At 44.9% G+C, this 13,634-nt stretch overlaps 1 protein-coding gene and 1 non-coding gene across 12 annotated transcripts in view; one reads left to right on the forward strand and one right to left on the reverse strand.

Moving 5' to 3' along the window:
* The window catches only part of PPP6R3 (protein phosphatase 6 regulatory subunit 3), a 59,436-nt gene extending 46,647 nt beyond the window's left edge, over window positions 1–12,789 (reverse strand). For 8 of the 11 annotated variants that reach the window (XM_035552247.2, XM_035552246.2, XM_035552253.2 and 5 more), the window contains exon 1: window positions 12,629–12,779. The gene's annotated coding sequence lies outside the window, so the exon portion shown is untranslated. Of the gene's footprint in view, window positions 1–12,628 lie in introns of all 11 variants that reach the window. The other 3 variants (XM_035552258.1, XM_035552242.2, XM_035552262.2) reach the window with 3 other exon arrangements.
* Window positions 12,790–13,322: 533 nt separating this feature from the next.
* On the forward strand, window positions 13,323–13,395 carry TRNAA-AGC (transfer RNA alanine (anticodon AGC)). The gene has a single exon. It is a non-coding gene; the product is annotated as a tRNA-Ala (tRNA).
* Window positions 13,396–13,634: the final 239 nt, after the last annotated feature.

The raw sequence follows: 13,634 nt of genomic DNA on the forward strand, positions 1-13,634 counted from the left end.
CTTACCACATCTCTCCAAATGTCTGGTGGAAAAAAAAAAAACAGATATGTCCTCAGAGCTCTGGTATCATACAGCTTACTACAGAAATAAATCAGCAACATCTCCTCCCCAGAAACCCACATTTAAGCAATTCACTGAAAAAGACAGTCCTCAAAGAAAAGAGGCCTAAAAACTTTGTCCACCACCATGAATTCGGTAGGACAGACAGCTGAAGGGCAGAGAAGCAAGTACAATTGATGTAGCTAGTATACTAATTTGTGAACTAGTCAAGTTTAAAAAAAATCTACACAATACCTAAGGTGACTTTTAAACAACTTAAGAAATGGCTCACTTACACCAGGACTTGAAGTGGTTTAGACTATCAGTTCCAAGCACTTTGCTTAAAGACTACATATATATGCTCACATGTCACCATTCACAACCAAAATAAGGACGAAAAATGCAATCCTATCAGGTCTCAGAGCAGTGCTGCAGCACGCTAAGCAGTGCCACACTACCCCAGGCAGCGCAGTCCCTCCCTGCTGGCTCCCGACACCTCACCTGTCAAACTTCCGCCAAGCCATTTCAGAGTGAAAATGCACTTTAAGAAGTGACAAATGGAGTTGGCAGAGGAAGCAGGGAAGGAGTTTTTCTGCCAAGTCCACATGCTGGAACAGCTCAAAGGGTCTGCCAACCACCAGGGACAGCGTGGCCAAGGAGCAGAAAGCACCGTTAGGGACAGGGAAACCAGGATTCATCTCTTCCATCTCTGCCCAAAGTTACATGGGGTTAGGCTACTGCAGGACTGCAGTACAAAAGTTCAGGATCTGGTTACAAGTAAGAAAAAAAGACATAAGGCTAAAATAAGACAATTTTGCATCAGTTCTACTGTTCTCTCAGGTAGATGAAAACCCACAACACTGATCCTGGATTCCTGCACTACTTCTCCAAAAATGTACAAAACAGTACTACTAACTTACTGCTTCAGCAGTACCACTGTTTGTTTGAACATTTAAGAAAAAAAATTGTAAATTAAGGAGGCAGCCTTACAGTTAGATGTTTGAATTTTAGAAGTGTTTTCTTAAATGCATTTATTCTCTTCTTTACCTGTAGGTACTCCCAACAAGCGCAGGGGTTTCCCTGTTTGTGCTCCAACAATTTCTTAAACATTGAACCATAGAATGGTCGGAGCTGAAAGGGACCTTAAAGATCCTCTAGCTCCAAACACTGCCATGGGCAGGGATAAAAAGGACTTCGAAGGGGAAAAATAACAATATATTTACCATCACGGCTGCACTGGTTCTGGGTCAACTTCTCACTTAATCTGCCTCACTCTGTCACTGCTGAAAATACACTGCTGAAAATAAGCAGGGAAGGGATGAGAAGACTATTGTTTGAACATGCTTACCAGTATTAGGCAACAGTATGAAACAAAGGTTTAAAAGGTTTAAGATAGTACCAAAAGCAGCATTAAGAGAAGACAATACAGTTGTGTCAGTCACTTTGCTGCATTAACGCTACTCAGACCTATGCCGCGCTTGCCTTAATTAACCTGAATACAACTGCAGGCTACCCGGTCACAAAGCTTTTTGAACTGAAATCTGTACTTGGCATGGCACACTGTAAACATCAAAGCATAAGCCTAACTGGCTTGGCCATTTCTATCATGGCACTGCAGAATATAACGCAAACATGCCCACTTCATCGGGATAACCTTTAACTGTTCAGTTAAGTTCATCCTCCTTTTCACCTTGTTGATTAAACCTTTAAATTTGGATGCAAATCAAATTTCGAGGTGCATGAAAATACAGAGACAGAAGAAAGCTGCTTTCTTCAGTAATTTCTAACCAGGGCAGCAAAAAGTATTCCTTCTGTATGGACGGCATAACCAAGTATTACAAGTTTTCTTTTTAAGCAACATCTTGGTCTTCTTAATATTGTTAGCAGCTCAGCAGCAGAAGTTAGCAGCAGCTTCCAGCACCGTGGCACTGCTTGCCTTCATGAAGCTCCAGTCAGCTGCCTTTTAATAAAGATATCAAGAACTGAGCCCCTGAGTAGGTTGATTTTTTTTTTTTGATTTCTGTGCTACCATATCTTATGAGGACAGACAGAACTGACCAAATCCACCCTGTGCACACACCCAGGCTAACATGACTGTATCACAACAAACATGTTTTGCTTTTCAAACTGAAGACTGGAATCCCTAACACCCTTCAAAGGCTGTGCAGGTCTGATAGCATGACAAGAAGAGCTGAATTTCCTCTTTTAATCTGCAATTTAAGCAGGTTAAAATAAATCCTTGATTTTTACTTCCACTTGAGGAAGCGGATTCCTAATCTGGAATTTATGCACCAAAAAGCTTGGGTCCTCTCTACGCTTTTTTCTACAATCCCTTCAGTTTCCTTGCTTATCAACACAGCCCCTAGTACAAAAGTTAAAAAAAAAGTTATTCCAACATATCTGTCAAGCAAGGGAAATAAATATAACGATGGTCACCTGGATACAAGGAAAATGATGCTACTTTACCACATTTGCTTACCTAAACGTTGGTATCTGCATTTAGACAAATGCTTTAGCACCGTTTGGAATCTTTCCTAGTTTAGTGCTGACATTATGGTTTTAGTTCAACCTTTAACCTTAAGTACAAACACCCTCCTTTCCTTCACAGAACTAAGTATATACAGGGGAACAGTCTAGAGAACTGTGTCAGTCTCTGTGGATATACTGAAGGTGAAGTAGTTGGAAGAGGGAAAATAATTTCACTGCACGTAGAATGTCAGTGAAGCACTGGATGCAAATAGATAGGTTACCTTACAACTCAACGATTAACAACTGAAGAGAAGTTCAATATCCTCCACAAGCATTTTACCACCAACTTTTGTATATAAAACTACTAGCACAGCCCCTTCCCCCACATTATTTAAATGGCAGGCATTTAGAACTACACAATGAAAGTGCGGACAGAGGCATGATTAGCTTGACTTTGCTGAGATTCAGCTTACCAAACTAAGAAAAACTGCTTTGAATTAGAAGATCTCACCAAGTCTCACTTACATAAGTTCAATGAATGGCTATTTTCTGGAGTATCACCAAAAATAAGTTCTAGAAGAAGTCTGAAAACCAGTAAAATAATGGACAATCGCTGAGAAGGCATCTTGCACAGGGTTTGAAGCAGCTGTTAAGTTCTCCTTCTTCCCCCTTGCCCCTACTCCCCAGGTAATTTATATTTTAGAGCAAACCACTTCGGTAACCTGAGTTTCAGCACACCGTGCTTTTAGAGGGTGTGCACATTGCAGTTACACCACATTTTCCAGACACAGGTGCAGTTGGTGCCTCCACTGAGGGAATGCACGCTTTCCCCATGCAATTCTTCCATTTTGACACCACCAGAAAAACTGTCATTGCCAGACAGAGTAAGGTACCTTCTTCCACCTGCAACATACATCCTACGTATAATGAAAAAGCCACATTGTAAAGCAGAATGTAAAGCCTACTCTGTTTCCTCAGTGGCCTTCAAAATCTTTCTAAGGCTGTTTCAATTCTTCCCACTGGATCATTAGAAGAGTTTAGTTGCTACCTGGCACCTGTTAGAACTCCGTCACAGTAGCAACGAGCAGACTACAGGGCAAGTCCTCCTCAAAGATCTAGTAGTGATTTAGATGAAATTTTTTTTTTTCAAAGGGAGATTATTTTCACACTCACAAATCTTGACACAGAAGTGATCAACTGAGCAATATCATGAAGTGCAGGCAGACAAAATAAGCCCTTTCAAGCAACATGCCATGGGCTAGGGATACAAAGTTTTTCTTGCTGTGGCCCTAATTGAAATACTTGAAGAAACATTTCATTTGGCTGTCTCCTCTCTGATTTTCTCCAAGGTCCTCTCCCTCTCAAGACTAGGCTCCAACACCATAACTAACTACAATACTTCTATCAGCCTTTCCTTCCTCCAAGCCCCTTTCTCTCTAGCTACCAACATCTCTCTGTTTTCTCCCAGCGTAAGAAGAGGCCTCAACTCCATCCTGTAAGTGTTACTTTACACTCCGTGAGTAGGAAACACTGAATTAATGTTACCATTAACCCAAAGGCAGGGCAAACAGTTACTGAAAGCAGCACTGATGCTTCTGGCCTATAGGCCTACTCCATGCATTTGGAGAAAAGAGTCTCAAAGAACGCAAGCCATTTAAAATGCTAGCCCAGAACTTAAACACTTCACCATTTCATAACAGCATTACAAGATATACCCTCTCCCCCTCAAAAAAAATATTTCCTGCTAAGTAAAAACTCAGAAGTCTATTTACTGAAGATCAAACCTTAGTCTTTTATACTTCCACACAGATTTTGGCAAATCTTATGACCATCCCATAAAGTTAAGTCACCAGCAGTGCAACAAGCAGCAAGGCAACTTTGTTAAGGATCATTACAGCTTTGAAACTATCCCCAGAAGTTAACGTGAAATGCTTGAAAGCCTAGGAACAAAGCTTTGTAGCTGGTTTAGCTGCAATTAAAAAAAAAAAAAGGAAGAAAAATACACCATCTATTTCTCCTCCATATTTCATTTCTGTATTTTTAACTGCCACCTTGGATTCACTAGCTGTTCTTTCAGGTTTTCTATAATACAATTGAGACATTTCTCTACAAAAGACATGGACAGTAAAATGAATCTACCATTTTTACTTGCATCGTACTACTCAGTAGATGCAATACGTAACCTCGGTCACCAATTCAGCGCTGCAGCGTCAGGCAGTTGGACTGGATGATCTCTGAAGGCCCCTTCCAACCCAACTATCTTATTCTAATTCACATTTCCAAAGACCACCTTAATCACCACAATCATAGCGTTCACCATTCCCAACAAATACGTTACAGACACTGACATAACCTGTAACCTGCCCTGTCACGATGGCGAGGATCAGCGCTGTGGTTACATTTCCTACATCCACTAAGAATTTAATTCTTGGCTGCACAGGGCTACCACTTCAGGGGAGAAAAAAGCAACTCCACTGAATTCTGGTCACCAGCCTTGCAGCTTGCACGTTTCTCTGAAAAGCTGAAGTTAATTTTAAGAATCCTTGAGTGTGGAGTAAAGGAGGATTGGGTCAGTGTAGTTCAAAGAACAAGCTACCGTGGAAGAACTTCAGCATCACTGCATTCTGTTGTGCCCTAGAAGGAAGCCAGCTTCCTATACTGCAAAACATGTCACACACACACAGGTGTTTCCTATACTACAAAAGATAGGAAACAACCTACAGGGGTTGTGGAATTTGAGTCATTTTCCACAGACAACCACAGAGAGGTGCAGAATTTTATTTTATTTTTAAGACTGTTTACCTTTGATATCCCATCCCTACAAGTCCAATCTCAGGAACAATTTCCTATTCAGTCAGTAGAGAGTTAGGGATTAATTTGGATTTATAATTTGCGTTTTAGAATCAAAGCACCCAGGTTAGGTGTAGCTAGTACTCCACTCAGCCCTGGCAAGGTTCTTTTTTCAGGTATACATGTTTTGAGATGCAAAGACAGCAGGAGAGCACATTTGAACACACTTCCATGGGAGGAAAGTGTCTGTCCCCACCCACGACTAAAATCATACCAATAAGCAAGGCAATGGCACCTTGCACATCTACTGACAAATAAAAGCAATCAAATATTTGTAACGGGCTGAGAACAAATAAAGTTTTAAGTTCAGTTCCCAGTCACACAGTATTGTTCTTACAAAAAAAGTTTATAAACTTTTGGATTGTGACTCTCTAAGACAGTCTTGACCTTGACAAGAATACAGCTAAAGAACTACAAATATAACATGACTGTCATGGTCTGATAGCAAAGTATATCCCTTTTTAAATGAAGAAAGACATCCCATAACCACTGGTAAAGTAACAGGAAGGACTCGGTAACATTAAAACAATTGTAAGGTTTTAATTTTTATGACTATCCTGCAGCTAAGTGCTAAATGCTACTGCCAACTAACAGCTGTGACAGCAATTACCTTCTTTCTTACAACCTGCAGAGCCCACGCTGCGCAGTGGTCTTACACCACCTTTTAACAACTACCAGATCTCTATCTGCTTTGCCTTTAAAACTTCATCTATTTCCCTGCTTTGAAGCCCCGCTTGCTAAAACAAAACCAGCATGCTCGTCACTACAGTAAAGGCAGGCAGCATCAAGAGCCACGTTTAGTTTCATGGTGACCATTAAGAAATGAGGACCTCATGCTAATGGCACCTTTACTACCCACTTGATTTGGGGGAAGATAGGACAAATTTAATATAAGCACAATGTTCAGCACACAACATCTTTTTGCCATTAAATACAAGGTGGTTTGAAGTCACAAAGAGCCCACCATCAGCAATAAGTACATGCATGGAAGGATCCTCTGATGAATGCTTGCTTGCCCCAGCCAAGAAGAACTGCCTACTTCATAGCCAGGTTCAGCGTAACTTCTACGGCTGTCACTCAGAGGCAGGAAAAGTTACCAAAATTCTGAGAGCCCATAGAGAGCATCATGAGCAGTGACAAATTCGTCCTTCATAGCAGCCAGAAAGAAATAAACAAAGAAACATAGAAGGTGGGAATGCAATCCCTGTGCTGTTACGGTTTCCAAACAGACTTCCACCTGGAAGGTACGCAGGCAAAAGGCAAGGCAGTTGCTGTCCTGTAGATGCAGATCACTTACACCATCAGCAAGAAACCCACCCACCCAGAACTGGGTCTACACCTGCCACAGCTAGGGCTTTATTTTATCAGTCTCGAGACTTCCCATGATTTTTCAAGGTGTTTGGTGAATAGCTGAACTTTTCAAGCAAATGTAATCCACTAGTTATTTTCCTGATGGGACAGGTTGCAAAGACACAGCTATCTGACAAGTCTGTCAAGGCAGTAGTGAAAGAAATAATGTCAACTACTATAGATCAAACCAGTCCTGAAGTTCCTAGCTGAGCATTTTAGATTGAAAACTGATCAAAATACCACCATAGAAGCATGAAGAACACACCAAGACAACCCTTGGTCTGTTTTAAAGGTAACATTACAGTGTATTTCACAGGAAAAATGTGAAAATGTGTCGTCCTCTCAATTAGGGCACTACTATAAGCGACAAGCGCGCATCACCTGGCAGCGGACAAGGGTCTCATGCTTCACTCTTCTAGAGGAGCCTGATGTACACTTACAGAAAGCACCTTCCCAATATACGTGGTGTGGCTGGCACGCTGGAGGGAAGGGATGCCATCCAGAAAGACCTGGGCAGGCTGGAGAGGTAGGCCTGTGTGAATCTCACAGAGTTCAATAAGGCCAAGGGCAAGGTCCTGCGCCTGGGCAATCCCAAGCACAAATCCAGGCTGGACGGAGAATGGACTGAGAGCACCTCTGAGGAGAAGGACCTGGGGGTGGTGGTGGATGAGAAGCTCAACATGAGCTGGCAACATGCGCTTGCAGCCCAGAAAGCCAACCATGTCCTGGGCTGCATCAGAAGTGCGGCCAGCAGGGCGAGGGAAGGGATTCTGCCCATCTGCTCTGCTCTTGTGAGACCCCACCTGGAGCCCTGCGTTCAGCTCTTGGGCCTCCGATATAAGAAGGACATGGATGTATCAGAGCAAGTCCAGAGGAAAGCCATGAAGATGCTCAGAGGGCTGGAGCACCTCTCCTGTGAAGAAAGGCTGAGAGAGCTGGGGTTGTTCACCCTGAAGAAGAGAAAGCTCCAGGGGGACCTCACTGCAGCCTTTCGGTACTAAAGGGGGCTTATAAAAAGAGATGGACAGCAACTTTTTACAGGCAGATAGTGCCAGGAAAAAATGAAACAGTTTTAAACTAAAAGAGGGTAGGTTTAGATTAGACATTAGGAGGAAGTTCTTTACTCTGAGGGTGGTGAGGCCCTGGCACAGGCTGTCCAGAGAAGCTGTGGACATCCCATCCCTGACAGTGCCTAAGGCCAGGCTGGATGGGGATGGGGGCAGCCTGGGCTGGTGGGGGGTGTCCCTGTCCGTAGCAGGGGGCTGCAACTGGATGATCCTTAAATGTCTGTGATTTTATAGATCGCAAGTTTGTCAAATTACAAGATTTGCTCCAAAAACCTCTCTAAGAAGCTAAGTTTGCACAAAAACCTCTTACTTGCGTATAGGAATCTGGTTGGAGATTCTGCTATCTCCACTGAAGGAGGCGACAGCGGCACTGTGTAGCAGGGATAAAAAGATATCTAGGATTCACTCAAGACATGAGAGTGCTTTGAACACAAGAAGTGCTATATTCTGGAATATATTTAATAACCTCATTATAAATGACCACTAATTTTTGCTGAAAACACCTGAAAGTTTCCATCCTCAACCCCAACCCCATCATTACCCCGCAGGCAATCACAGGGCCCTTGCACAAAGCCTCACCCGGGACCTTGGTCGTCATAAAAAGGCTTTAGAGTTCGCTTTGCTTTTAGGAGCATCTTCTGGCACAACAAACAAGAGCTGGCCTACAGCCTTTCAGTTTCCAGAAGACCCAATGGGCACAGAAAGGAGACCACTAGGCCGTGTACTCCATCGCCCTGCATAAGTGTAACTCAGACTGTGTACAAATGCTTGGAAACATCTACATCCAAAATGGAATAGGAACAGTTTCAGGATTTCATCCAAGGAAATTAACCCACAAATCTCACTATCAGGCAGTTTCTGCTTTTTTCTTTTTTAAATCTGCCTCCTTTTACAACACAGCGAGGATTTGGTTAAGATTGAACTATCGGTTTCACCGATGCTCTTACCCATTTTGCCAACAAAGCCTAATATAACCCTGCAGTCTTTTACTCAGTCCCTCACCCCCTGCAACAACAGATTGCTGCTACTATCAAATAATAGTTTCAATTCTTTCAGTTATATTTAGAGGCAGAGACAGCATACACTCTCATCTCAGTGCCATGTATTACAGCTTCACAGTTCATACAACTGTACGCTCAAGTCCTCTCGGTATTCTCTTCACCAAAGGCACAAATCCTGTCACTGAGCACCCCACGTTTTTAAGTCCCGTGGAAGAGGAATGGATAGGTCTGTTTAACAGGACTATGGGAGGACTACACAAGGGAAGAGCAACACAAAACAACAGTCAAGGGCTGCTATATACTGCAGGCACTTTCCCCACACACTCCAAATTACATACACCACTTCAAATATGCTTCTCGGCACCTTATGGAAGCTATTAAAAAAAAAAAAAAACAAGTTCTTGACAATTGTTGTACTCAACAACAGATTTTTTTTCCTCCGATTTAGCGTGAAGCACTGTTACCAAAACGCTATTAGCCCTAAAAGGGCCATGAGCAAGCTGTTAGCAGCTTATACCAAACGTCACCCTGATCCTATCAATTTGGTTTACCCAGATTCCTGAAAAGCGTCCCAAGCTAGCTATAGAGCTCCACATAATATCCAAGGGCAGGAAAACATTTTACTTCAGTTGCTTGGTAGCATATGGTTTCTACAACAGATGCTGAAACATTGACACATCACGAAAATGCTTAAACATGAGATGCAGAGCTTCCAATGTTCTGTTCATGCTCTCTACATATTTTCTGGTTGATCTTTCCGGCTTGCCTCCCATCCTGAAAATATCAGCATCTAACATGATCAATAACTTCCCAAGTCCTTTGTTCTTCTCCTCTAACCTGAGGAAAGTTAGGACAAAAAACACACGATTTTTCTTCTACCCCTACTTGTTTTATTACTGGGGAAAGTTTTGCCAAAAACAATGGCTCCACATCTTGCTCTTAAGAAAATCCAACCAAACATATGGTCTTCTATGAACACGGATGTGGCGTCTACTTCATGATAACGCAGGACTCCTAAACCTGCCACGTGAAGTAAAATACAATATACGGATATCTTAACAGTCACAGATGAAAATGCGACTACAATAGCCAGACCTAGATGACAGATGATAGCTTTAAAACATCCTAGCTTATGGAATTAGACCACTACACTCACAATAGCACCTCTTCTGCTGCTCAAGCATAGAAGCTGCAGTTTCCATCACAGCTTCCAAAGGCTGTGAATGAGCCCAGTTAGGTGTAAGAAATTAATCGTCAAGCCTACTACCTACAAGGATGCTGTGTGGTGTGCTGGAACACTGAAGCTAGAACGTGAAATATCTCAATATAGTGATATAGTGATTTTCTTAACTACCTCCTGAGGTTAAAAAAAAAAATTTCAAGGCTTTTTGAGGAGTTGGACAAAAGAGGACATCACCAGTGGGGAGAAAGGCAAGTGGACCAAAGAGCTCTTCAAAGCATTTCTCTCTTCTGACTAATGTTTCAGTCCCATACTGGTTATTTTTGAGCCAGCTGTTTAGTGCACCATAGTACGTGCACTTTAAGCTTAAGCTGAGTAGAGAAGCAAAGCTGTTGAGCCACAGCAATAGAGTTCACTCTCTAACCATCTGTTAATACTAAAATTACATACATAGTTTTCTGCTATAATACTGCTAAATTCAGATTCCCTTCTATTTAAGCCACTTGAATATCACTCTCTGATCATCATCTGATTCTCTGACTGCTTTCTAGGCTGTGGAAGTACAATGAACAGTTTGTAGGCAACTCTGAAAACGCACACAAACTATTAAATATCTTTAATTCCATAATGGAATAACAATGGCTAATTTATATCTAAAAGAATCCAGAGACATTACAGCCACTGCAGTTTACATATAAATCTACTTTGCTTTCTAAGAAGCTATAACACTCTACCTTGCTTAAAAACATTACGATTAAACAGGCTGCTTTTATTGAATTTCTGAACTGTAAGTTTCACTCCAGCTTGGTGTTTTCCTTAATTTCATTGTTAACAGAACTCTTCAGCAGTTCTTCTCTCCAAAATAAAGTCTTCTAGTAGCATTAGAAGATAAATTCCTTTAGTAATTCAGAATTGCAGCATTCAATACTGCATAAGAATTCTGTTTTTCATACAGAAAGGAGATAAAAACATTACTTATGTTCAACCGACATCACAGATGAAGGAAACTAATCAATAAGTGCATTTCAACAAGTACTTAAAATTACAAACTGAAGAACTTACCATGCTGACTGGTTACCACATCTGCATGGAGCCTCCTCAACAAGTTATATATTGAAACAATTTGGTAGTGTTCTGTTAGATTTGCATAATAAAGACTCTTGCAAGGTACAGTTAGTCTATGCCTCATTAACGAGAGCACAAAGAAGTACCACGGAGCTAAGTAATCAGACAAACTCCTACTAGAATACACGCTGTACAGAAGATACACGTTGCAGTTTAAAAACTTTGGGGTTCCAGGTAATTACTGCAACAGGGAGAGTTCCTACCTTTCAGCATGCCAGAAAAAGAAAAGGGATTTGGTAGTTTTGCAGTTCACAAGCCACTGTATATGCTTACTATCTGGAAACTAAACCAGCTTAACATTCAGCATTTAAAAGAAACAACGCATACTCTCACAGTAGGTCTAGATTCCTTCCACTGAAGTACACTTTATAAGTAGTATCACTACGAGCAACAAGTGATACAACCTTTCACTTTTAAGTTGCCAACATGTTTAAAGGCAAATCTCCTAGAGTTTTTAAACCACCCCTAAGTTTCTTGTATTCTTCCACTCCCAAGACTTTTCCTAAATTAGAACAGCAGGAAACTTTGAATAGGTGCGTTGCTACTTAAATAACATTTGTCCTGACAGGGAAGATCCTGACTTTCCTCCCACCTATATTTATGTCACAGAGACACAAGATGCAACACTAACCCCCCCTCGTGCTTACAGAAGATTTTATCCACTAAAGTAACACAAAAATAGGCGAAGCGACAGGTTCATTTTAACGACTAAAGTAAAACAAAAACACCAAAACCGGCTGGGTCGAAGTCAGATTTTTGCCAGACGTATTGAACAGGAGCTAAAACTTCCCCAAACACTGCCACACTCTTAGTAAATTCTAATTTTAAAAAGCTGCCAAAAAAAGAAAAAGAATAAACAACCAACAACAACACAACATCCTTACAGGAATCCTGAGCAACCGAGTTTAGAGAAGGAAAGTGAATGCGAAGGTAGGTATCAGCTAGGCGTTTCTGTGTCAGCACCCAAGAGTTAGCAGCGAAGCGAGAGTAAAGTTCTGCAATTCACAGCAGCAGGACAAGGGGCTGCAGGGGGTCACCGGACACCTCCCCCGCTGCTGGGGGCCACTTCACCCCCTTCAGAGCTGCGGGGGGTGCCGGGGGCAGCCGCTGGGCGGCCCGGGGGCAAACCCCTCGGCCGCCGGGTTTCCGGAGCTGGGGAAGCAAACCCCGCCGACCCCCTAAAACCACCCCTCGAGGAGCCGCTGAGGGAGCCCAGGGCAGCAGCAGGCGGCGGGCGAGCACCGCTCCCCCCGGCGCGGCCCGGGCCCTCCCCGCCGCGCCCAGGCCCGCGACACCCCCCGGCCGCGGCCCGCCAGGCCCGGCCTCGGCTCGGAGACCCCAGCGGGGCCCGCGTGAGGGCGCCTTGGCGGCGCAGCGGGCCTGAGGGCTCCCGCGATCCCGGCGCTGCCTGAGGGGCGCCCGCAGCCCCCCTCTCCCGGAGCGGGGCAGGCGCCAGGCCCGGGCAGGCGCGGGAGGGGCAGCAGCGAGGCGGCGGCTCCCTGAGGGGAACCGGAGGGAGCCGCGAGGCGCCGCCGGAGCCGCCGTACCTCGGCGAAGCGCGTCCCTCCGCCTCACGGCCCCGGCTAGCTCCGCTCAGGCGGGCAGGGCTCCGCTCGCCACCATCACCGCCGCTCCAAGATGGCGGGCATAGCAGCTCCTGCCAGCCCTCCGCTCCCTCCGCCCCGCCTGCCAATCATCCCGCCCCGGCGCCGCCCCCCGCCGCGCCACGCGCTGTTGCTATTGGGCCCCGAGCGAGGCTCGGTCGCTCATTGGGGGATTCGCGGGTGTCAGTCGCTCGCTCACGGCGTTGCGACGGGGTGGGAAGGGGTGCGGGGGCGGGCTCTCGGGTTGTTGTCGGCCAGTCAGCACACGGGGCGGGTGCGTCTCGATTCCCACCTTCCCCGCTTAGCAACACGGTGACGTCACAATGACAGGCGTTCCCCTCGCCCAATCGGGAGAGCGGATGTCTCTTTTTTAAAAAAAATAAAAAGCCCTCTCCGTCCAATCCGGAGCTGAGCGGCCCGGACCCGGCAGGAGGCCACAGCGGGAGGGGCGGGTGCCTGTGGTGGCGCTCTCCCTTCGGCCTTGCCCCCCGCGGCTCGCCATTGGTCGGCGCACGGAGCCACGCCCCCCCCAGGGCGCCGCACGGGCGCCAAACTGCCTAACAACAAGCACACGGCGCGCGCGCAGGGGGTGGGGCGAGAACCTGTGGGTAGGCGGGGAGAAACCGGCACCAGGGCTGGGGAATTAGCTCAAATGGTAGAGCGCTCGCTTAGCATGCGAGAGGTAGCGGGATCGATGCCCGCATTCTCCAGAAGTTCGTTTTCTTGTCTCCAACTCGGTGGATTTCACCCGAGATTTAGAGGCGTGTTGTACCAAAGCGCCTCAGAATAAATCAAAGTGTAAAAAGCGGGGAGAAAGGGGGATCAGGGGGGCCCCGAGACTATAAAGCGCATTTCACCCCCTGGGCCTGGCCTGAGGCGGCAGCTTCAAAACCCAGCTTGGGGTGCTGTGAGCAGACAAGGGACCTCGGCTGGGAAGCCTGGAACAACG

The sequence above is a fragment of the Cygnus atratus genome, chromosome 5, assembly GCF_013377495.2.
Source record: "Cygnus atratus isolate AKBS03 ecotype Queensland, Australia chromosome 5, CAtr_DNAZoo_HiC_assembly, whole genome shotgun sequence".
Classification (NCBI taxonomy): domain Eukaryota; kingdom Metazoa; phylum Chordata; class Aves; order Anseriformes; family Anatidae; genus Cygnus; species Cygnus atratus.